Here is a 23,111-nt window from a genome sequence, read left to right as displayed (position 1 = left end):
GTTTATTTTCAAATATGATCTCTTGTTTCGGTCTGAAAAGCAATATTAAATTTATTTTTAGTTTGTAATGCATTGAAGCCTACAATGTGGCCTCTAGGTTTTGAGGCGTTCAATCCACGTACAGTGGAACCTCGGTTCACGAACGTCCCGGTTCACGTACAACTCGGTTCACAACCAAAAAGATCGCCAAACTTTTGCCTCGGTTCACAACCACACACTCGGTATACGAACAAGCCAGGTTCCCTTGCCTGCCTGCAAGCTGAGCTGAAAGAGAGACAGAAAGAGCGAGCGAGCGAGCGAGCATGTGCTTGCTAGGGAGGGGGAGGAGGAGATTGCTTCACGTGTTTGCTGAACAAGCCAGTTTCCCTTGCGTCCTCAGTTGAGAGAGAGAGAGAGAGAGAGAGCAAGAGCGAGCGAGCACGTGCCTGCTGGGAAGGGGGAGGAGGAGATTGCTGCACGTGTTTGCCTGCCTATCTGTAGGCTGTAGTGCAAGCGAAACCATCCCCCTCCCCCCACAGGCAGCCTGAGAGAGAAAGAGAGCTGCCATGCTTTTTCATTTAAGCAAAGCCGCTCCTTGTTCATTGTTTTCAATAAGACGTGCACTCTCTTTGTGCTCTACAGTATTTTGTGTGCTTTTGCAGTTAACTATGGCTTCTAAGCAAGTGGAGAGTGGTCAGAAGAAAGTTTTGAAGAAAATTGAAATCGAAGTAAAGAAAGAAATTACAAAAGGTGGAAAAATTGTTTACCAGTTTACTCATTTACCAATCGGAGAACCCTCGTGCTTTCAAGCAGCACAATGTAAACAAAGCCAGACTGCCAGTAATGTGGAGGGTCACAAGAACGTTCTTTTTGGAATGGCTGCATGAGGCTTTCACTCCCACCAGCTAAACAGCTAAAAGCACCAGAAACCCAAGAAATCACAAGAGAAAACACCTGAAGGAAAACACTTCATGCCAGAACTCGTTTCATGCAAGGTTAGTTTTCTTGGTGGTTTTTGTATAACGGATTTTTCAAAAGTAATTTTTTTAGTTTAGTTTTTGCAATGTTATTTTTCTCTTTTTTCAAATTTTCGCTTTTTTCCTTGTGCTTAAAACTCATGAAAGGTTTACAGATGGAGTTTTTCATAGCGATTAGGTGCGATGTTACATTTCTCTTTTTCAAATGTTCGCTTTTTTCCTTGTGCTTAAAACTCATTAAAATTGTTTACATGGAGGACTTCATCGTGTGATTTGTTGCAATGTTACTTTTTTGGTTGCTTGCGAGTTGGTTTTTAAATGAAGTTCGATTTGTGCAATGTTTTTTTTTCTGCTGTGCTTAAAACTCATTTGAACAACATTGTTTACAGCGATCAGGCTTTAGGTTTAATAGCGCGATCTCCTGCAATCTGACTTTTGTTTGCTTGTGAGTTGGTTTTTGCAAGCGCTTCGGATTTGTTCCTTTTTTTTCTGCTGTGCTTAAAACTCATTTAAAAAATGCTGCGCGAGCACGTGCTACAGAGAGATTAGAGAGCACTAGCGAGCAAGCGCAGAGAGAGCACGGGCAGCTGACAGGGAAGGGATGGGGGGAGGATAGGTGTGTGTGTGTGTGTGCGCGCTCACGCTACACAGAGAGAGAGAGCGCGTGAGCCAGCCTGCTCCTGTAGCTGAGGTAGGGAGGGAGGGAGGGAGGCAGGCAGGAAGGGAGGGGCTTTGGTGGTGTGTGTGCTACAGAGAGAGAGCGCGAGCGACCAACCCGGTTTACGACCAAAGTTCTGGAACGAATTATGGTCGTGAACTAAGGTTCCACTGTATATGGTAAACTGTTGATATCCAGCTATTTCTGATTTAAAGTCCTCTCCAATTATTTGAGAGAAGTTCAAACTTTAGCTTTAACTTTTTGTTTTCTTTCTGAGCCTTTTCTTTGCTAGTCATGGCTATATGTACTTGCATATGCTATAAAATAGCATTCTTTCTTCTCTGAAACATAGCCAAACTAAGTACCTACCTCTTCCTCTGTGATACTGAAAAACTGGTCATGCCTTTGTTTCATCCAGGATGGATTATTGTAATGCACTCCTCATTGGGATCCCCAGCAAAAGCCTTCAAAAGCTCCAACAAATTCAAAATAGTGCTGCAGGAATCCTGATGAGGGTGCGGAAATATGGACACATTTCACCAATCCTGGCTCCCTATCTACCTCCTTATCGAATACAAACTCTGTCTGCTCACTCACCAGTGTATCCATGGAAATGCTCCACAGTATCTGAAGGAACTCCTAATACTACAATCCACTTCAAGAAACCTCCGTTTTGCAAATACCCACCGCTTTCGCCCCCCTGTGACCAATCTTCTTGCAATGGGTGACTGAGCCTTTACAGCCGCTGCTCCACGGCTCTGGAATGGCCTACCAGAGAGCCTAAGAACACAGCAGACTGTGGGCTGCTTTAAAAAACAGCTAAAGACTTTTCTATTTGTCTTTGTTTAAACTTTTTATGTAGCACTTTGAGATTTACTGCTAATATAAAGTGCCCTATAAATAAAATGTATTATTATGTTATTATTATTATTATAATTAAAGTCCCTCAGGTTTAGTAAATATAGAATACCCGGAAGGATTAAAAAACAGGCAAAATAACACCGCTGCTAATGGATTTCCATCTCAGACGTCCACCTCCCGAAACGGTCGAGACCTAAAATCAATTCAAAAAGACAGCAAATACGAGGTGTGGCAGAAAAGTAATGAGACTGGCAACACTGCAAGCGATCTGGCAACGCTGCGGTGTTGTCCTTGATAGAGCACGTGTATCAGTACCCTCCCATAGCTCAGTGCGAGTTTCAACTCCTTCCGTTAACTACGTGATTTTTGTGACTGCTATTAGCAAAGTTGTGTTTTTGGTTGTGCGTCACGCAAAATAGAACAGCGGAATTTGGAGCAACGTTGTGACATTAAACGGCAAGTGTGACGTTTGAAAAGTTAAAACAGGCCTATGGGGAACATTCTTTATCCCGAGCTCAAGTTTTTCGCTGGCTCAAATCATTTTTGGAAGGCAGAAAACACGTTGAAGATGAACACCGTTCAGGGAGGACTTCAACTTCGAAAACCAATGAAAACATCGAACGTGTGAACACTCTTGTGAGATCAGACCATCGTTTAACATTAAGAATGTTGAGTGAACAATTAAATTTGAACAGATTTACCGTTCATCAAATTTTGACTGAACATTTGCACATGCGAAAGGTCTGTGCCAAAATGGTGCCGAAAAACCTCACAATTGAGCAGAAGGACAATTGAAAAAACGCATTCCTGTGGTTCCTCAGCCCCCTTATTCACCAGACCTCAGTTTGTGTGACTTTTTCCTTTTTCCTAAACTGAAAAATGTGCTCAAAGGACGTCATTTCGGGACTTTAGAAAACATCCAAAAGAATGTAACGGACATGCTGAAGACCATACCGGTTGAAGACTTCCAGCGCTGCTACCAACAGTGGGAACAACGTCTCCATCGGTGTGTAGCTGCCCAAGGGAACTAATTTGAAGGGGATAATATTGATGTTTGAAAAAAATAAAAAATCAGTCTCATTACTTTTCTGCCACACCTCGTATAATGGTGCTAAAAGTGGTAAAATGAATTAATATTTTTCTTGTTAAGGATTCTTGCTGCTATATATGAAATGTGCAAATACCCAGTTGAAGTAAAGGAATATTCCAGAATGTAAAATAATTAAAAACAAATGATACTGTAGATATACATGGTGTACTGAATTAAAATATGACCAACTTCAGACAAGTAGTGACAGTGTGAGTGGTCCATGGGTCCTTGTATTGTTAAAGCTGACAATTTTGTATATATAATTGCACATATGTACAATATATATAAACACACACAATTGTACATTATTGTTTGTTATATTTATGTGCATTGTCCTTAATTATTTGCATTATATGTTTTCTGTTGCATTTACCTAACACTTTATACAATGTTTTATTATATGTGTTATATTCAGTCATTATCTTATGTATAAAATGTGTTCTTTCAGATTTATGTTATACTTCCAATAGATTTATGTTGAGTCTGTTATAGTATTTTTGTTTTTTATATATAATCTCGCACTTCAACGACAATGCCAGAATGTTAGCTGATCTTATTTCTGCTGGTTTTGACTTAATATAGTTAAGGCCTTTCTTTTTGTCTTTTGGATAGCCCGAAAGAACAGTACAACGCCCAAGACCAGAATGGAGTTGATCATTAAACCAAGAAAAGCATGAGCTTCAAGAGTAGTTGTAAGTTAACAAATTATTTTAGTAAATTACAAACCATTTTTTTCACTGAGCACCGAGGGGGGAGTGAACAAGGTGATCATACTTAGTGTTTCCCATTAATTAACTTATGAAGGTAGCAACAGTTGTGGATACAAATTTTTTAAAAATTTTAATATTTTTGGTTATTTGTTTGAAAAAATTATTATAGTTAGTACGGATTAAATACAGCTGAATGTAACCCAGATCTACTCCTTGCCTCCTGGCAGAAGAATTGCACATGTACAGAGAAAGACACAGAAATTGAAAGTTGGTTTATCGTTTACCCTTTTTAGCTACAGTAATTATGCACTTATCTCTTTTCTGACAAGTTATTTTAATGTACCACATTAATGGTGTTGATCATGCATGTCTCATTTGTTTTTAATAAAACCAACATTTTTGGTTTGAGTGAAGTTTTGACGATACTCACAACATGCTCTTCCCCAACTAGCTTGGGATGAATGTCAAGTCTTCATGAGTCACAAGGTGCTAGTTAAATTCAAAGTGGAAGTCACTACTGTTCAAACCCAAGTTGAGTTGCAGTTTTTTTTTGAGCCGAGTCTGAAGTTATCAAATTAATGACTTTAGTCTGACTTTAAGTCCAAATTAATGTTTGACCTATATAACTTCATACACATTATTTAGAAAAAAAAATTCACACACATGACCTAACAAATGCCTCATGTTTCTAAACCAACCACAAACCTTTTACATTTTTAGTTTTTAATTAATTTCTTAGGCTGCATTTCCAGGTCTATTAACTCTTAACTAGATTTACAGTGCTTCAAGCATCTATAATGATTATTCACACCATGGATTGCCTTTTCTACTTCCTTGCTGTAGGCAACGTTTACCACAGAAGCATACAGTGTTTCAGTTTATACTTGACATTGTATGTTTTGTACCAAAATAATAATTTTATATTTAAAATTTTGCAAAATCTTCTAATAGGCAATGTGGAATTGGCACAAATAGGGTGTGAAAGACTTTAAATACAAGTAGAATCCTGTCTGCTGTAAATAAAAAGGTATCTTACAAAGTTATCATGAAATTAAATATAAGGAAAGGTTTTGTTTTAGACCCCAGTATTAAAGCATTGGGCAAGGACATCTTATGTATACTCACTGAGCAAAGAAACCTATAAATAAGTACTGCTATGATGCTCCATGGAGCAGATGACATTGTATATCTTGCCTGCAGCATTGACTTCATGCCACCATCAAGTATTTGCACAATAGTGTTTCTAGAACCCTACAAATAGACAGCTCTGGATGTCTGGTGGACTAATATTTGAATTTTCCAGGAGGTACCACAACAGTTTTTAATCTACTTGTTTCTTGACATTTAATTCTTGAACACTGGAGTCTGATCAACCAAGACATACCTGTAACGTGGTGTTAGTGTTGCTGTAGTAAGCAACATCAATGCATCATTGTGGTCTGTACTTTAAATGGCTGTGCAGATACACATGCTTTATTTTTTCTATATTCCCATATTTATATATAGATCTACCTTCCTTGGAGCACTTTTTGTAAAGAATAATTCAGTAAAAAAAAATTAAAAGGCATCTAACACAACACACTACTAGCTGTCTATCACAACAGTTTAACATCTCATTGTCTCCTGGCCTGCAGACATTTCCCCCTAGGCAAGTGACCTCAACACAAATTAATTGATTTATGGAATGCTGCCTGAAGTTTTAGACAATCATTTTCATTTTATAACTACTCCTTGCATCCTGTGCCTTTACTTCTCCTCAACCCTTGTTCTGACGTTACTCCTTTTATTATGTACAACTGTAGCCTGTTGCTAATGTAGGGGTGTCAATTACTGCAGCTATCAAGATTGCAAGAGTTGACCTTTTATTAAAGCAACCAAACCTCATCCCATCAGTCCCCTCATTTTCCATCCAATCTAACTTGTTCCTTTCTGCTTTAAAATCCCTGAATACATTTTTCCCCAAATCATTAGTCCTCTCACTTTTAATCAACTCTTTTAAACTTTGAAATGTGAATTTCTACTCATTCACATCATGGAAAAAACTACAGTACACATCATGAATGGTTTCATTATAAACTAAAGCTGTTACTCTTCAGTTGCACTGATTATCCTGACATGGCTGTTCACAAAATTATCTCGATTGATCCAATAAGTGAAGCTGAACTACCAGGGTGTTCTATCATAAGGATTGTGGTGATGTGTTACCGGATGCACTGCCTTGTGTATCAATACTCCAGGTAGTGGTATATGTGACTGTGGTGTCAAACCAGTTTCTTGATTTGTCTTTTAAACTACAGGATATTGCCAAACTCAAGATAAATAGTCCAGGAAGAGCCACATACAATATATAGAACTTACAAAGAATTCTGTAGCATTTAGTGGCATCAAAGTAGGTTTCTGTCAGTATCAGCAAACAGTTCCTGAATCACATATCCCTGGGTTCCTACAATATAATCATAATAACCTTTATGGTGGACACCTTGGAAATATGAATATCTTTAGAAAAATCTTAGCAAGGTGTCCAACCATTCACAAAGATATGCGGACCCATATAATAAATTGTCTAATTTGCCAGCAATACAAAAACCCACCTGATTTACCAACTGGGGAATTTCAGTCCACCTCCATTAGTGTTTCTGGAGATATGTTAAGGATGGAGCAAATGTGGCCCCTGCTTTCTTGCAAATTAAAGAAATCTTTCCTGTTAGGCATAATTCATTAAATCTCCACATGGGTGGAATTGTTTCTCCTATCAAATAAATAAAACTTATATGGCAGAAAAGGTATATTTTGAACAGAAATCTTTACCTTTTGGGTGGTGCCAAAATGGATTGTGACTGATCAGACTTTTCAGCTGATCGGGTCAGTGGTAGAAGAATTTTTTAGGAGTTGGGGAGTCAGATAGAAAAAGACTGCCTACTGTCTATAGTGTAACTTTACAGAGAGGGTTAATTGAACATTGAAAACACATGATAGCTGCTTTCTTTAATGACTGTCATCAGGAGCAGGAGATGTGGCTACCTGAGCTCTTTAAGAATCATTTCTACTACAGCCACTATTCCAGATTCCACCCCCTATATAAATCTGTCCTGTTTTGAAACAATTAAACCATTGGTTCAGAAGAGGATGGTGTCTTACCAGGCCAGGCAAGCTAATTATTAAAAAAGAGGCACACAAAAGATTGTATTCTTATGCAGACCCAGTCCCCTACAGAGTATTTCTATCTATCAATATTAACACATAAACTCACTACAAAACTTTCCCTCAAATGCTCAAGTCCAGCAACTATTGTAAAGGTTTTGGAAAAACTTGAACTATAAAGTTAAATGGGAGATTGTACCTGATTGTATCTATATCAATAATGCTGATGTATTCAAATTTAAACTGCATTTTTGACCCAAGGGTTTATCTACGTATTTTTATGTATATGCCGGAATTGTCCCTTTAAATGGTATTGCCATTCAGCATGGAGGAGTGAAAAGGGGTTTTTGTGTAGACCAGAGGTCATACCTTATTTGACCACTGTGACAGATAGGGGGCGGTATCGTTCCCTTGAACCCTTGTCCAAGACGCCAGACACCAGATAAAAGTCCAAAAGTTGACTATAGTTATTCTGCAGAGTGCACAAAGCACCCTCTCCTCCACAATACTCATTAAATAACTCACAATAATCACAATAAACAATCCTCCACTCCCAGACGCGTTGCCACCCTTCCACCCAGCTCAGCTCATTGTCTGGGAGCTCCCATAATCCTTTTATAATCCCTGACCCGGAAGTGTTCCAATCCCCAGTCCATGTGATCTCCTATCACTTCTGGGTCAGATCAAAAGTCCTTTTCTTCACCCCGGAAGCACGTCATTCCTCTTGTCCATGTGACTCGGACGTACTTCCGGGGCGTAAGGCAAATAAAAATCATTCTTCCCTGCAGCGTCTCCTAGTGGCCCCCACGGTATCCAGCATGGCTTTGGATAAAAACTCCATTGTCCAGAATTCCCTGCTGGTCTTCAGGGCACCTCCATGCTGCAGGGAGAGCTCTATCTGGTGGCCTGTGGGTATTGGCCGGGATGAATGGCCGGCCATATTCCACACCACATTTAAAGGAAGTAGGGGAACTAACCAGGATGAGGCAAAAAATGAACAGGTAGGACAACTGATGAAAGCTGGTGAGAGGATAAAAAAAAAAACAGAATAAAAAGGACTACATTTTCTGTTTCAGAGGACTATATACTAAAGTGGCCCTTGACAAGGGAAATGGAGAGTCTTTCTGAAGGTCAAAATGGTCTAATCTGGTATTTCTGTCCTTGGAAAAGAACCATCTAATCCATATTCAAGGATGTTCATCTTAATCTTGCAAAGTAATATAAGTGTATATGTTATAAGTGTTACTGGGAGCTGTTGTCTATAGGGTTGCACTAAATGTCTTGTTTATCAAATGTTTGTAATGTTCTGTGTGCTTCCAGTAATACAATGGCATAACCCTTCTATTACTAAACTGTATTATACTTTATGTATATCTAATCTGTATTAGTTTGTGCTTTAGAAACACACGGATTTATATGTGGACATTTCCCTGAAAATAATATCTTAAAGCATAGCTATATTACATATTATGCATATCATGGCATGTCCAAAGGTATTTTGGGGTGTGTTACAATCTCAAAGACAGAAAGAAGATGAAATTTGTAGGCTAAGCTTATTTTTGTAAAATACTGTTTACTAAGTGCAGGCTCAGAGCGCTGTAACAAGTTTACACGTAAAATAGAATTAACACTGCACATTACTAATTTCTGTACATAATGCATACACATAAAGATTGTTTGGACACACTATAAAATGAAGCAATTTTTGACCGAGCAACATAAATTGAACTTAATAATATATGCTGTCGCAGATGCCTGGGGGTGGGCGACCCGGCTGGGATGCCCAGGAGGACTGGAGGAGGGCTTATGCCAGCCCCAGACCATGTGGGGGTGACCGCCCTGGTGCCTATGGGGACCACGGGTACAGAGCTTCGAGGCTCAACCCTGTAGGGGCCCGTGGTCACCGTCAGGGGGCACCCCAATGCCTGTGGAGCCCTGGATCTCAGTACTTCTGCCACACCCGGAAGTGCTGGGTGGAAGAGATGCAGGGACACCCAGAGTGCTTCCGGAGATGCACGGCCTGATGTTTTTCTGTTCCGTTGCAATATTATGTTTTGATCGCTTAATTTTTTCATACTATTATTGTGTTTATAAGTGTCTTTGTTTTCAAGATGAATGACCATATGTGTGTTTTGGGTTAATCTTTTAATTTGAGAAAGAAATTAATAATTATGCTAGGATGCTTTGCATCCAAGAGACCCTATTTCTCATGAAGGCTCCACAGTAATTTTATGTGTGTAACACATAAGCTGTCTGTCTGAGGTTACAAATTTAAATCTTGAAAAGTGTTAGTCTTGAACTCAAATTGTTAGGTATTCTGGCAAACAACTCATAGCTTCCCATTTCTTGTTTGGTTCATAGTCACAGCATTTTGGTTCTGATGATGTTCTCATAGTTTTGTTAACAACTCCATACAATTCTTGTTTTGAGTTCACTTACATTTAGCCCTCTGGATTTTTTTTTTATAGCAATTATTTAGTAACATAGAAACCATTTTTGGTTAAGTTTCTTATAAACATGCACATCTCTCAGTCCGGTTTTAACAGCTTCTTTATGGTTGCTGAACATCCACTGTACCAGCAGAAAAGACAATTAAGAAAAAGCCAGATGGAAACAAAGTCCAGCAGAGTTTCTTTTAGTATTCAAAACTGGAATAACAAAAAGCATTTATGGTAACTGGCCTACCAGGCATTACCACTTTAAAGGAAAGAAAAAGTCTTAAGAATAGGGTAAAGTTCACTGTTGTGGAATAACATTTAAAGCACTTACCTGTTTAAATCATCAAAGTACAGGGTGCACTTTCACGGTTATTTTTTTCTTTACTTGGGCAGGTTTCAGCAGGAAGCCGGTGACGGGTTGAACACACCTCCAGATTAGGCCTGCTGAAGGACACATGCGTACAATTTAATCAAGTCGAGTGTTTCTTTTGAGCCACCTGCTGTTATTAATGGAAAAGGTGCAAAGTGTTTAGTTAAGTTTGAGCATGTCTTACTGTGAGAAGGGGTTCCCAAGAAAAAGTAAATTACTTTTGTAGTGTGTATCAGCTCTTCCAAGGGGAGCATGTTGGGATACACCCAAGTTCGCACTCATGCTTGCTCGTGTGCATGTGAGGCCACTAGCCCTATTTAATACATGCCTTGCAAAGATTTAGAGGAGGCCTTGTGCAGAAGGCACCTGTGTCAGCGTAATTAGTGAAAGGGAGCAGCGTGTTGCAAGATTGGCTAAAGATTTGTTCCCCAAATATAAAAGGCACTTCCTGGCTCTTGGGCTTTGTCTTTTGACTCAGGGGTGTGGTAGTATAGCTCATTCCTTGGCATGCCAAACAATGGCTTGTGCATATATTTGTAAATATCTTCATATACACTCACCTAAAGGATTATTAGGAACACCTGTTCAATTTCTCATTAATGAAATTATCTAATCAACCAATCACATGGCAGTTGCTTCAATGCATTTAGGGGTGTGGTCCTGGTCAAGACAATCTCCTCAACTCCAAACTGAATGTCAGAATGGGAAAGAAAGGTGATTTAAGCAATTTTGAGTGTGGCATGGTTGTTGGTGCCAGACGGGCCGGTCTGAGTATTTCACAATCTGCTCAGTTACTGAGATTTTCACGCACAACTATTTCTAGGGTTTCCAAAGAATGGTGTGAAAAGGGAAAAACATCCAGTATCCGGCAGTCCTGTGGGCAAAAATGCCTTGTTGATGCTAGAGGAGGAGGAGAATGGGCCGACTGATTCAAGCTGATAGAAGAGCAACTTTGACTGAAATTACCACTCGTTACAACTGAGGTATGCAGCAAAGCATTTGTGAAGCCACAACACGGACAACCGTGAGGCGGATGGGATACAACAGCAGAAGACCCCACCGGGTACCACTCATCTCCACGACGAATAGGAAAAAGAGGCTACAATTTGCACAAGCTCACCAAAATTGGACAGTTGAAGACTGGAAAAATGTTGCCTGGTCTGATGAGTCTCGATTTCTGTTGAGACATTCAAATGGTAGAGTCAGAATTTGGCGTAAACAGAATGAGAACATGGATCCATCATGCCTTGTTACCACTGTGCAGGCTGGTGGTGGTGGTGTAATGGTGTGGTGTGGTGTTTTCTTGGCACACTTTAGGCCCCTTAGTGCCAATTGGGCATCGTTTAAATGCCACGGGCTACCTGAGCATTGTTTCTGACCATGTCCATCCCTTCATGACCACCATGTACCCATCCTCTGATGGCTACTTCCAGCAGGATAATGCACCATGTCACAAAGCTCGAATCATTTCAAATTGGTTTCTTGAACATGACAATGTTCACTGTACTAAAATGGCCCCCACAGTCACCAGATCTCAACCCAATAGAGCATCTTTGGGATGTGGTGGAACGGGAGCTTCGTGCCCTGGATGTGCATCCCACAAATCTCCATCAACTGCAAGATGCTATCCTATCAATATGGGCCAACATTTCTAAAGAATGCTTTCAGCACCTTGTTGAATCAATGCCGCGTAGAATTAAGGCAGTTCTGAAGGCGAAAGGGGGTCAAACACCGTATTAGTATGGTGTTCCTAATAATCCTTTAGGTGAGTGTAGATATCTTCTAGTTGTAGTACTGTTTTCTTGGAGGTATCTTATAATTTGGGTTTGAGCTGCATTTTTTTGTTTTTCCTTGTAAATATTTTTTTTGTGGATTCAGTGGACTGTTTTGTTTAGCTTCTTCCTGAGCACATTTTTGTTTAGGAATACTAAAATTTTGTGTATATGCATTGTAGCCACCGAAGTATAAGGCGAGATCATGCACGGGTAAAACACGTGTCGAAAGAAATCTCTCAGTCCAAAAGTTCGTGTTAAAAATATTTGGTGAAAGTTAAAAGCAAATAACCCACACAAGAATAAAGAAAAAAGTAGTTACACACGTGGAATACAGTTAAAGGAAAAAAAAAAGGATAAATGTATCTTCTCTAAACTTAGCTTTTCTTGAGAAACTTTAGTTATTTCTGTACTTGGGTTCTTTACTTCTTCTATACTTAAAGATTCTTAACCTCTTTTATACTTAAAAGTTCTTAATTTCTTCTTCTGTATCCCTTAAGTGTACGGCTCTGCACTTAAATAAGCGTGTTTTCTTACAAGTTACTTCACACACTCAAAAGGCCCGTATGCCTGTAGGCACGGGCGCGGTTTAAAAACTTGTATGCCTACACATGGCAAGGCTGGTCACTAACTGAAGAATAATGTTTAGTCAAAGCAGATAGAAGTAGCTAGAATATACCAATTTTACTCAACTTATGGAGGTTATAGGAACCTCCCTTAGATAATGCATTGTCGTCTAGTAAAATATTTATGTAACTAGGAAATGGCTCTTAAATACATTCTTATCTTCATTTTTGGGACTGATAGCTTCACTGTAAATATAATTCACTGTTTATGATTGGAACATTATTTTTGTGCACCTGTAAATAAAACCCACGTTTATTTTGGAAATACCTTTCTGTGTCTATGTCACCATGTCTGACTTCTCTCAAGTCTTATCCCGGTCTGTCCTGAACTACGGGGTGTCACAGCACTTAAATAAAGTAAAATATTCTTTTTTTAATTTTATTTGGATAAAATAACACTCTATACAATTAAGTCTAACATTATGCAACAAAGAAAATAATATTACATACAATCAAGTCGAACGTAACAAAACAGATTTCAGCCCCCACCCAAAAAAAGAGAGGAAGGCCAATTTAAGGGGAAAACTTTAAAACAACAAAGAAGGGATAATGTTCTTTTCCCCAATATAAATGTTTTTTCTAAAATTAAATTAATTATGTTGCCTTAAAATTTTGAGCTAAATCATACTCAAATAGTAAGTTTACACAGTGTGGCAATGAAGTTACATCAAAGAAAGTTACTGTGTTGATCTGACAAATATCCTCATTCACGGTTCAAAAAAACTAAAGACCTTTTGTTAACACTACACTATCTGTAGTTAATCTGACTTAAAGTTATGTATCAACTCAGTTGAGCATGGGGAATGACTGAGTCAACTCTCAATTTTAAGTGAGGTCCACCATTAAGACAATGAATTTTAGTTGCCACAATTTGTAATGTTAAGTTGCATTGACTAAACTTTCACTCAGAATAACTTAAATTATTACTGTATTATTATATTTATTATTGTATTAACATGTTGAGAGAAACTGATCTGGTTGCCTTAAAATGATTAGTTTGTTTCAACTCTTCACTTAAGTTATCCTGGCAAGTTCTAATTTGTTACAGCTATTCTAAGAAAAACATTAACTGGACAACAGTCAAGTTAGCTAACAACATGTTGTAAAAGAACTCACAAACACATTTATTTCAAATACTTAATTCTCCATAATTCAAACTATCAATGCAAGTATTTTCCTTTTACTGATTGTGTGTTTGAGAGAATTGTATGGTACATCACAAAATTAAAATTTTACCAGAAGAAATATTTTTTTGTAACAGTAATGCTGTGTGAAACCACGTTAACTCTCTGAACATGGCGCAAGTGTGTGTGTGTGTATGTGTGTGGTACCATTAAATGCGCAGAATCATTGAAATGTAACAAATTTGAAAACATTTCTTTCACATTAGAGAATAAAACTGTATTTGTTAAGGCATGGAAAAAACTTATGAGAAAAACAAAGAGATTTGGGACATCCTTCAAGTCACGAAGTACTATCTGCTCCTCCAAAACCATGGCCACATCAATAATATTCTGAGGGAGAAGGCTTGCAGGATTCACTTCGGTTATCAAGAGCCGTCTAATGGTCATCCAGTTGACTACATCATGTTTATCAGGTGTAGGCTGGTCAGAGCAGAAAGACAATTTACAAGACACAAAACAGCATTATTGGGCAAAGTATATAGTATGCTGCATATGCATTTGCAGAAAAACATACAGCATATTTCTAAGTTAAAACAGTGACTTTGACAAGTACCAAGTTTCAGCTTTAATGTAAAAGTGAGTGTGCTTATATTGGGCAATATAAAATTAAATACATATTCACCTAATTTCAGATGACCAAAATTTATATGAGGACTGACAGTTTAAATGTTTTTAAGCAAAAGTGTTTAATTTCATCATTATTTGAAGCATAAAGAAATAGCCAAAAAATCCTTTAGAAGACTCTAGGTACATCACTTTTGGTTAGAGTTTGCAGTTGCTGTTCCAACATGAGGAGCAAACAAGTGTCAATGCCAGAGAAGAAGTCCATCATGAAGCCATCATGTGGCTGAAAAAAGACATAGCAAAAAACGAGCATTTTGACACACTTATGAATGAATGTTGTGAATGACACAGAAGTATCAATAAAAAATCTTCTTACAAATGACCAGATCATGAATTCTTTATGTGTGTGACAATATATGAGACATTATTCAGTACTAAACCAGCACAAATTTAGAGACAAGGTTACAAGTATAAAATAATTTAAGTTTTAGAACAAAGTGCATGGACAAATGAGACTGACTTTTACCAGAGTGAGGAAATTAAGAAAGTGAGTAGGTAAAAAAGGAACAACTCGTGATCCACATTATGCGACGTCATGTATCAAAAACATCCAATTGGACTCCTCAAATTTCACAGGCTATCACTTCACTGTGCAGCTGTGCCATGCTTCTAAGAATAAAGTCAGCACCTCAAATTGGAGTCAAATCAGAAATCCCAGCACAAAGAAAAACTGAATGTGGTGGTAGTATAGGCATGGCAGAGCATTACACACCTAGTGAGGTTTATAGATTAACTCCGGGATCTGCAACCAGATACTGAATTTTATTTCATTTTAGCTTGTGTTAATTTGTTCAATTACTTTTCCCCCTTATACAATTAGGGAAATTGTGTACACAGCTGAAATGCATACACTTTACTTAATATGAATGAAAAATCAATTACAGTTTTGGCAGTTGAACCCCAGTCATTGCTTCATTTCAAATCCAAATTTATAATTCCTAATAAAAAGTATGATCCCCATGGAAGTTTTCATGTCTTAAAACACTGAATCAAAGTGCATTTCATTTGATTTTTTTTTGACACTGTTCAAGAGAGAAAGATTCTTTCATGTAAAAGTCAAAACAAATTTCTACAGGTTGTCTTAAATTTATTACAAATTTTAAACACAAAATACTCGGCATAAGTATTCGGCCCCTTTATATGACATGCGTAAATCCTCACTAGTGTAGCAGTTTGGTTCTAGATGCCATCATGTAGATGGAGCTCCTACTTACAGTATTAAACGGACAATATTGTAAGTAGGAACTCTCCTAGGAGCAATTTGGAAATCCTTTACAAATGCATATTTTTGAAATATTCAAAACAATTTTAAAAAGTGAGAGTTGAAAATTACTAAATTTATCCTTTGTTAGAAGTATCTGACCATTAAACAAAATCTTGATAACCCATATCATTTATGTTGTTTTAACACTGAATACCTTTTATTAAAGCAGGTTTGCACCCTATTTTGTATGTCAAATTGCTGCACTTGGTAGAAAAGTAAACTTATTACATAAAGTTTTCAAACTGTGTGGAGAAAACACCATATGAGCTGTTTCCAGATTCAGTGATGAAACATTGTCTAGCCTGATCTATCAAACAGCATCACATCACTGAAGTAAATGTTCTCCACCAATTCACACAAATTCTGCAACAATGACACTGATCTGAACATTCTGATTATCTAGTGATCATAATTAAACTGAGTGGTATGTGTTTGCGAAAAACAAATTTATAACATTTTGTACTGGTTAACACACTGGATTTAATTTATCCTGGTGATAAATGTCATTGATTATAATCAGTTGTTTTTTTTGCTAATATGCATTCAATACTAAACTGAGCTTTGTCCACATGCATTTGTTATGCCGCGGGTTCACTATTGTGTTGTATTTTGCTCTCTCCAGAGTTCCATCTTTTCATTCACTTACTGTTGTATTCTCACACCAACCCGTTTTAGACATCCGTGTCTTTCCAGTAGTGTTTAGCATTCAATAAATAATTATGCATGAGATTGACCGTGTGTCTACCCACGGCAGAGAGGCGTGGGTAAGCCATTGAACCCCATTCGGGCTGCAAGCCGTGGAATTCCCACTAAGTGTGACTCATACGCTCCCACTCATTACATCCCTACTCTTTGTGCACACCCCCCACCTACCGTTGTCGGGTATCTTGGTGGATTATATATAGAAACGCAGCCAAAACCGAGGGGTATCCCATGGGGTCCTTAAAACATTCCTTTACAACTGAGGTTAAAACACAATGAAGTAAGCAGTCTAAAAACTTAGTTTTTGGTTATGACGCACAACCACATGCACCATAGCAAACTATTTTACACACTACATACAGCAATTCGCATCTGTGACAAACATGCGTCTTCTCCCACCTTGCTACTACTGTGGTCAGGTGTCTTGGTGGATTATATATAGAAAGGCAGCCAAACCCGCACAGAGCAATGAAAAATCTAGAGTTCCATCTTTTCATTCACTTTCTGTTGTATCTTCAAACCCTCCCTTTTTAGACAACTGTGTCTTTCCAGAAGTGTTCAACCATCAATAAATAATTATGCGGCGTTTGTTATGCTGCGGGTTCACTATTGTGTTGTATTTTGCTCTTTCCAGAGTTCCATCTTTTCATTCGCTTACTGTTGTATTCTCACACCAACCCGTTTTAGACAACCATGTCTTTCCAAAAGTGTTTAGCATTCAATAAACAATTATGCATGACATTGAGTGTGTGTCTACCTGGCGTGGGTAAGCCGTTGAACCCAATTCGGGCTGCAAACCGTGGAACTCCCACTAAGTGTGACTCATACGCTCCCACTGGTTGCGTCCCAACCCTTTGTACACACCCCCTCCCACCTCGCTACTACCGTGGTCAGGTGTCTTGGTGGATTATATATAGAAAAGCAGCCTAAACCGCACAGAGCAATGAAAAGTCTACGTCAGTCACAGGTACATCTGGTCTGTGTAAAGACGATGACTCAAGTGACGAGTTGGAGGTGGGCACATGAGCGGGCAGTGCATACTAAACGAGAAATCAGCAGACTAGCATGATGGACGGAGCTTCTCCTCTCCTCCCGTTCCAAACTCCGCACTGTGCACCCCCATCCCTCCGTCTGGCAGGAGAAGGCGCGAGGACGGTCCGCCAGTTTTCAGTCACGGATGATTGTGTGTTGGTTCATTCCGTGCATTGTTACAATGTTGCTTTTCTTGCTGATTTATTACATTACCGATTTTTCAAATGTTAATTTTCTCCCTGTGCTTAAAAATCATTAAAAAACCGGCCTGATTATGCGGTGTATGGTACGCCGCGGGTTGGCTAGTTAATAATAATAATAATGTTTATGGTAGTTTGGGTTAAAATAGTACAAAAAAGGAGGTTTTCTTGCAGAAGCAAACGCAAAGTAAATCTTCATTTCAGTTAGCTTCAATACAAACTTTATCCTACATGTAGAACTCTAGGTGGTCTCTAAACTACATCCACTGTGTACTGTATTTATTGTATCTCCTAAGTTGAAGTAAAAAAGTGTCTTTGAATTTCAGTGATTTGCATTTTTTAGCTGTAAATAACTGTACTTAAACATACTATTGTTATTTACTTTCTAAAGCTGGAATTCTGTTCATAAAATGAAACTCCCATTAACCAATGGACATACTTACTAATTTATATATTGTATTTTTGTTTACACATTTTATAAAGTGATAGTCCTAAAATGCTAATGTCAAATTTATATTTATTTGCTTAATATCTGTAGTACACTGTGTCACACTCATGCACATATCTTCCCCAGAAAGGCAGAGAGCATTGTTGACTAATGCCCCTTCTCTTCCTCTCTCTGCAGACTTCAAGATAGACAACTGTGACATGCGACTAAGAAATGTCATCTTAGCTAGTCTGCTTTGGTGGATTCATGTTGTTATGATATTTCTTTTTCTTTGAATATATGGGGTTAGCCTTCAAGGTTCCCCAAAGATCTTAATCTCCTTGTGTCCTTTATTTACAACTGATAGTTTTCTTTGACGTTATTTGTCAGGAATTTTGAATATCATTAAAACTAATGCATACCTTTTAGTCCACATGAAATACCTACATGAATGTGACTATATAAATCAGTTCAAAATCCATTTAGACTACAAGATTACAAACTACATGTTCTATAGGCAAAACTATATCAAAGGGTAAAATAGCAATAATTGTTCATTTATGAAACTTATGTTATAGAAAGGTCATACGAATGACTGGGCTGGCATTTATAGCTTTGCCTAGAAATGCAAAAATGTTAGAGGTGGTACTGATAATCACTCACATTGTTTCAATGCAGATGATGAAGAAGAAAAAATCTGAAAATTGTGAAGGCCCCAGTTATTTCAGTTAAGTAAAAAAAAAAGACTATAACCTCACTAACATCACAATATTGTTCAGACACCATGGAATACGATGTATATGTAGAACATGCTGAGTGCCACATATTGGACAAAGCGATCGAGCTACAGTCACTTCAATTACTTTGTTAAGTTATCAGACACTTGGCACATTTTGTGTAGAACTGAGGCTTGAGTTATAAGTATGAACAGACATAACCGTCAGTATACAGTTATCACTTATGAAATATTAAAGCTGTTTTATGCAGGGAAAGTCAAACTGAGCAAAGTAAAGGAAAAAAAATTGGAAAGCTACTAATGTAAGTAATACTATTCCCTGTTTTGAGAAAGATCACACTCAATTGCAAAGAACAGACTCTGCAACTCGTGAGCCTGTGTGAGAAAAGTCATCTGATGACAATACTTTCACATCTCTCTACGCATCACCTGAAGTGGACTGATACCAGTGCTGTTCCACTTTGGACAAGCTTTTGCACTTCTAATGGAGAAACTAATATAACTTAATTTATATCAGAACATGCTCTGAACCCCTCATCCCCAAATTAATTGTGTATAGTATATATATGCATATCATGTTATATATGTATGAAAAGCCGATACGACAGGATGTACCGCCAGTTATTTGATTAACTTCAAGCACTGACTTAGTATGACAAATAAGGTATTTGCCTAAAAGACAGCACCTGCGCTGCACCGAATATAAAACGAAATGAGATGGGAGCTGCCAGACACTATTGCAGAAGCAGTGCAAAAAACACAAGTAGCAAAACAAAAGGGAATCCAGTACACCCCTTTTTGGTGCACGAGCTCCAAAAATGATTACTGACTGGTGATGTACTTGGTCCATCATGCATCCTGACATTTGCCAAAATAATCCATGAAATATGAAAGTAATTCTGTAATTTTATAAATGATTCACTGTACACAAAAATATTGCTATTGATTTAATATTATATGCATCCAGATGACTGAAAACTGTAGTTTTGCTTTTTACAATAAAATACTGAAATAGTTTTATGAGAATTGGAAATCAGCTAGGGGAAGCCACTCAAATAACATAATTTCTTCTCGTCTTTCTCACTCCCAGTAAAACTATACAGTGCAAAATTTAATAATGCACAGCAAATGTTCCCTTACAGATAGACCATTCTGTATGCAGAATCTTCTTGGCATTTCCAGGAAACAATATGACTCATGTTAATATTTTGGATCAGTCTTTTTAATTGTTTTTGTATTTCTTCAGGAGAAATAATGATGTTGAATTGATCATCAACAATCACTTTCAGTTTAGCTGTACGCATGAGGCTGTATCTGATTTCAGCTTTGCGTAAGCACTTTTTAATGCTGTAGAATGCAGCTCATTTGGCAAATGTTCAATGACAGAAATCTGGGAAAATATGAATATGTTTTTTTTCAAATATACTCTCCTCTTTTTGTCTGAGAATTGACATCAACTTTTCTTTAACCCATAGTTTGTCAAATCGAATAATCAGACTTCTTGGTTTTGAGGCATTCCATCCATGCATGCGATAAGCTGCTGAGATCTTATTGTCCAATTTAAAGTCTTCTCCAATTATTTTAGGAAACAGTTCAGCTATGAATTTCACTGGATTTGGACTTTCACAGTTTTCAGGAAGTCCTTCAAGTCATATGTTGTTCCTTCAACATCTATCTTCAGACACAGATAACCAAGCGAGATGTGGATGTCAATTGTTCAACTTCTTCAATATGAGTTGTAAATGTTTGCTTAACTTCTTCCAGGTTAGCACCAAGTACTCTGATTTTACATTCAATTTCAATTCTTGCTAGATTTTTTTAAGGTTTTCATCAAAGTTATTGCTTAAATGTACCTCCTGATCCATTATATCCTGAAGGAGCTTATTTATTCTGTTGTGCATTCACGCTATATGCTTCTTTATATACTCCTTTAAATACTCCTTTGCATCATTTATTTTTACCCTGAGTGCAGTAATCAATACCTTCAGCTCAGACAGCTTGTTACCACACAACAAAACTGTTGGTGTACATTTAACATTTAGGTATTCACTTGAGAACTGCCAGGGTGCACATACTGTATGAGTCCCACCAGTATGGTGTTAAATTAACACTATTAAAAGTGTTAATGTTAGTCTCCCGGGCAGTGTTTATTTTTAACACTACAAGTGCTCCAGTGTAAACTATTTCAGTGTATATTTTGCTACCATTTAGTGTGAATTATGAACACTTCCCAAGTTATAAATAGTCCCCGCACAGTTAGCACTTAGAATGATCCCGTGTTTATTTTTCACACAGCAATGTACAAGTTTTATTTCACTCTGCCAATTGTCTAATTTTAACACTAACTCTGGGTATTTTGACACTCAGTGAACTTTTAAAAAAGTGACACTGTGCACTTTAATTCAAAGTATAAAAACACTTTGAAAATAAAAGGAACAAAAGATAAGACTGACTTTATTTGGATTCATCCAAATATATATTTATTGTGTGAATTTTTTAGAAAGCAATAAAACAATTATATAAACACTAGCCATGTGCGCCCAACTACGTTGCGCGTGTTAAAGTTGTCTGTGAAGGGCTCCCTGTTTAAACACGGCTTCCAGTTGTGAACTGGGCCCGTCGTCGCAGAGCATTATGATTTTTTATAAGGGAAACAAAATTACAAAAGAAAACCCCTGGATATTGATTCGATAGGAACGGCCTTCTCGGAATCACTGTCCAAATCGTAATTATGTGGTTGTGTAGGAGCATTTCTGCTTCTGTCCGTTCACAGTCCGTCTCGTTTTCAGGATGCTGTTGTTTCCTCTCACTATGTCTTCTCAACCTATCTCCAATCTTGCAGGTTGCTTTGTGGCAATCCAAAGAGTAAGACAATATACACGGAGCAATGGTTATAAGAGGGGACACATAGGTATCCAGGCTCTTAAAAAGCATAAATAGGGATCACTCCACTGACATGTGAGCAAGCCACGGTACAACCGTGAGACGTGCAGCACTCGCCGGCTACAATGTAACAATAATAATTTCAGGAACGTGCTGTTACGTTGTCATTCATTTTACCCACTGTTTTTCTTTCATTCATATGTTAGGTAGGGACGTACCTTTTATCTTCGGCAATCTCGTTCTCTAAGCAGGCCTCAGGAGCTAACCAGCGTAACACTGTCCACCACCCCTTTCATTATTCCGGCACATTGTTGACATCCGTGAGTAACAACAATGTACTAAACTGGAAGGTGGTCTACACATGCGTGGAATTCGTGGACAAACAAAGATCAAGATCTAAATGAAGATATCTTTAGTTAATTTAAAGCACAACAATTTGTTTAGTTTGAATGTCTGTGTTTTGAGGTGTGACTGGCGTACTACAGACTTCAGTAGTATAAGCCTGGAGGAGATTCTTAATGCAATGCCTATGTTTTAGCTGTCTCTCTACTGCCATCTAGTGCTTCTTCTTCTAATTCATTTGCGGACAAACAAAGATCAAGATCCAAATAAAGATTATATATAGAGATTTCATGTGGTAAATGCATAAACAATTATCTATTTTACATGTGTGTATTTACAAATGTTTTCTCTTTAAAGTAATTAAAACATATGCACTAAACATGAGTCAAATTATTTCTTTGAGCAATGCTGAAGCACTACAATTACCACTGAGGTCTGTCAGTTAACAAATATATCAAAGATATCTGAAGGTTTAATACATGAGAATGAGAACTTCTGCTTAAACAGACATGTAAAGACACAATATAAACATTGTTACTGTGTGATTCATAAGGAGTCTGAAGGGCAAATGGATTGTAAAAATCCAAAGTATCAATTTCAAAAATGGATACACTCTTCTCCCTATTCCTTAAGACATGAACGTAATGAAGATGATCTGAAAAACAGATACTCTACAAAACATTTGCCACATATCCTCCTTTAATTTTGTGATAACTACTAAGCCTGAAAGATAATTTGTTCCTGAACATCTGACCCAGGATGCCAGTTCAACTATGCTACCCATATCAGCACACTGGAATTCCACTATCAAGGCATGGTCTTCAAGATCAGAGAGATGAAGGGTTTTCAGAAGCCAAAATTTCAATATTCTTAAATTAAAGTGTTTCCCAGTGATAGGTAATGGCGAACTATGTTTCTTTGCTAAAGCCCACTCCACTATCCCCAGATTATGATTAGGGACCATTTCTCTTTTTTTTTTTTAAAGGTTAGAGTAGAGCGGGGTAAGATCATATAGGTGTTGCACTACATTGCACTAAGTCCCCTAATCCCTTTGAGCTGCTGGAAGGTGATCTTAACATCAGGGCCCTTAAAACT

Source organism: Polypterus senegalus, chromosome 7 (genome assembly GCF_016835505.1).
Source record: "Polypterus senegalus isolate Bchr_013 chromosome 7, ASM1683550v1, whole genome shotgun sequence".
Classification (NCBI taxonomy): Eukaryota; Metazoa; Chordata; class Cladistia; order Polypteriformes; family Polypteridae; genus Polypterus; species Polypterus senegalus.
Note: the sequence above shows the minus strand (reverse complement) of the source record.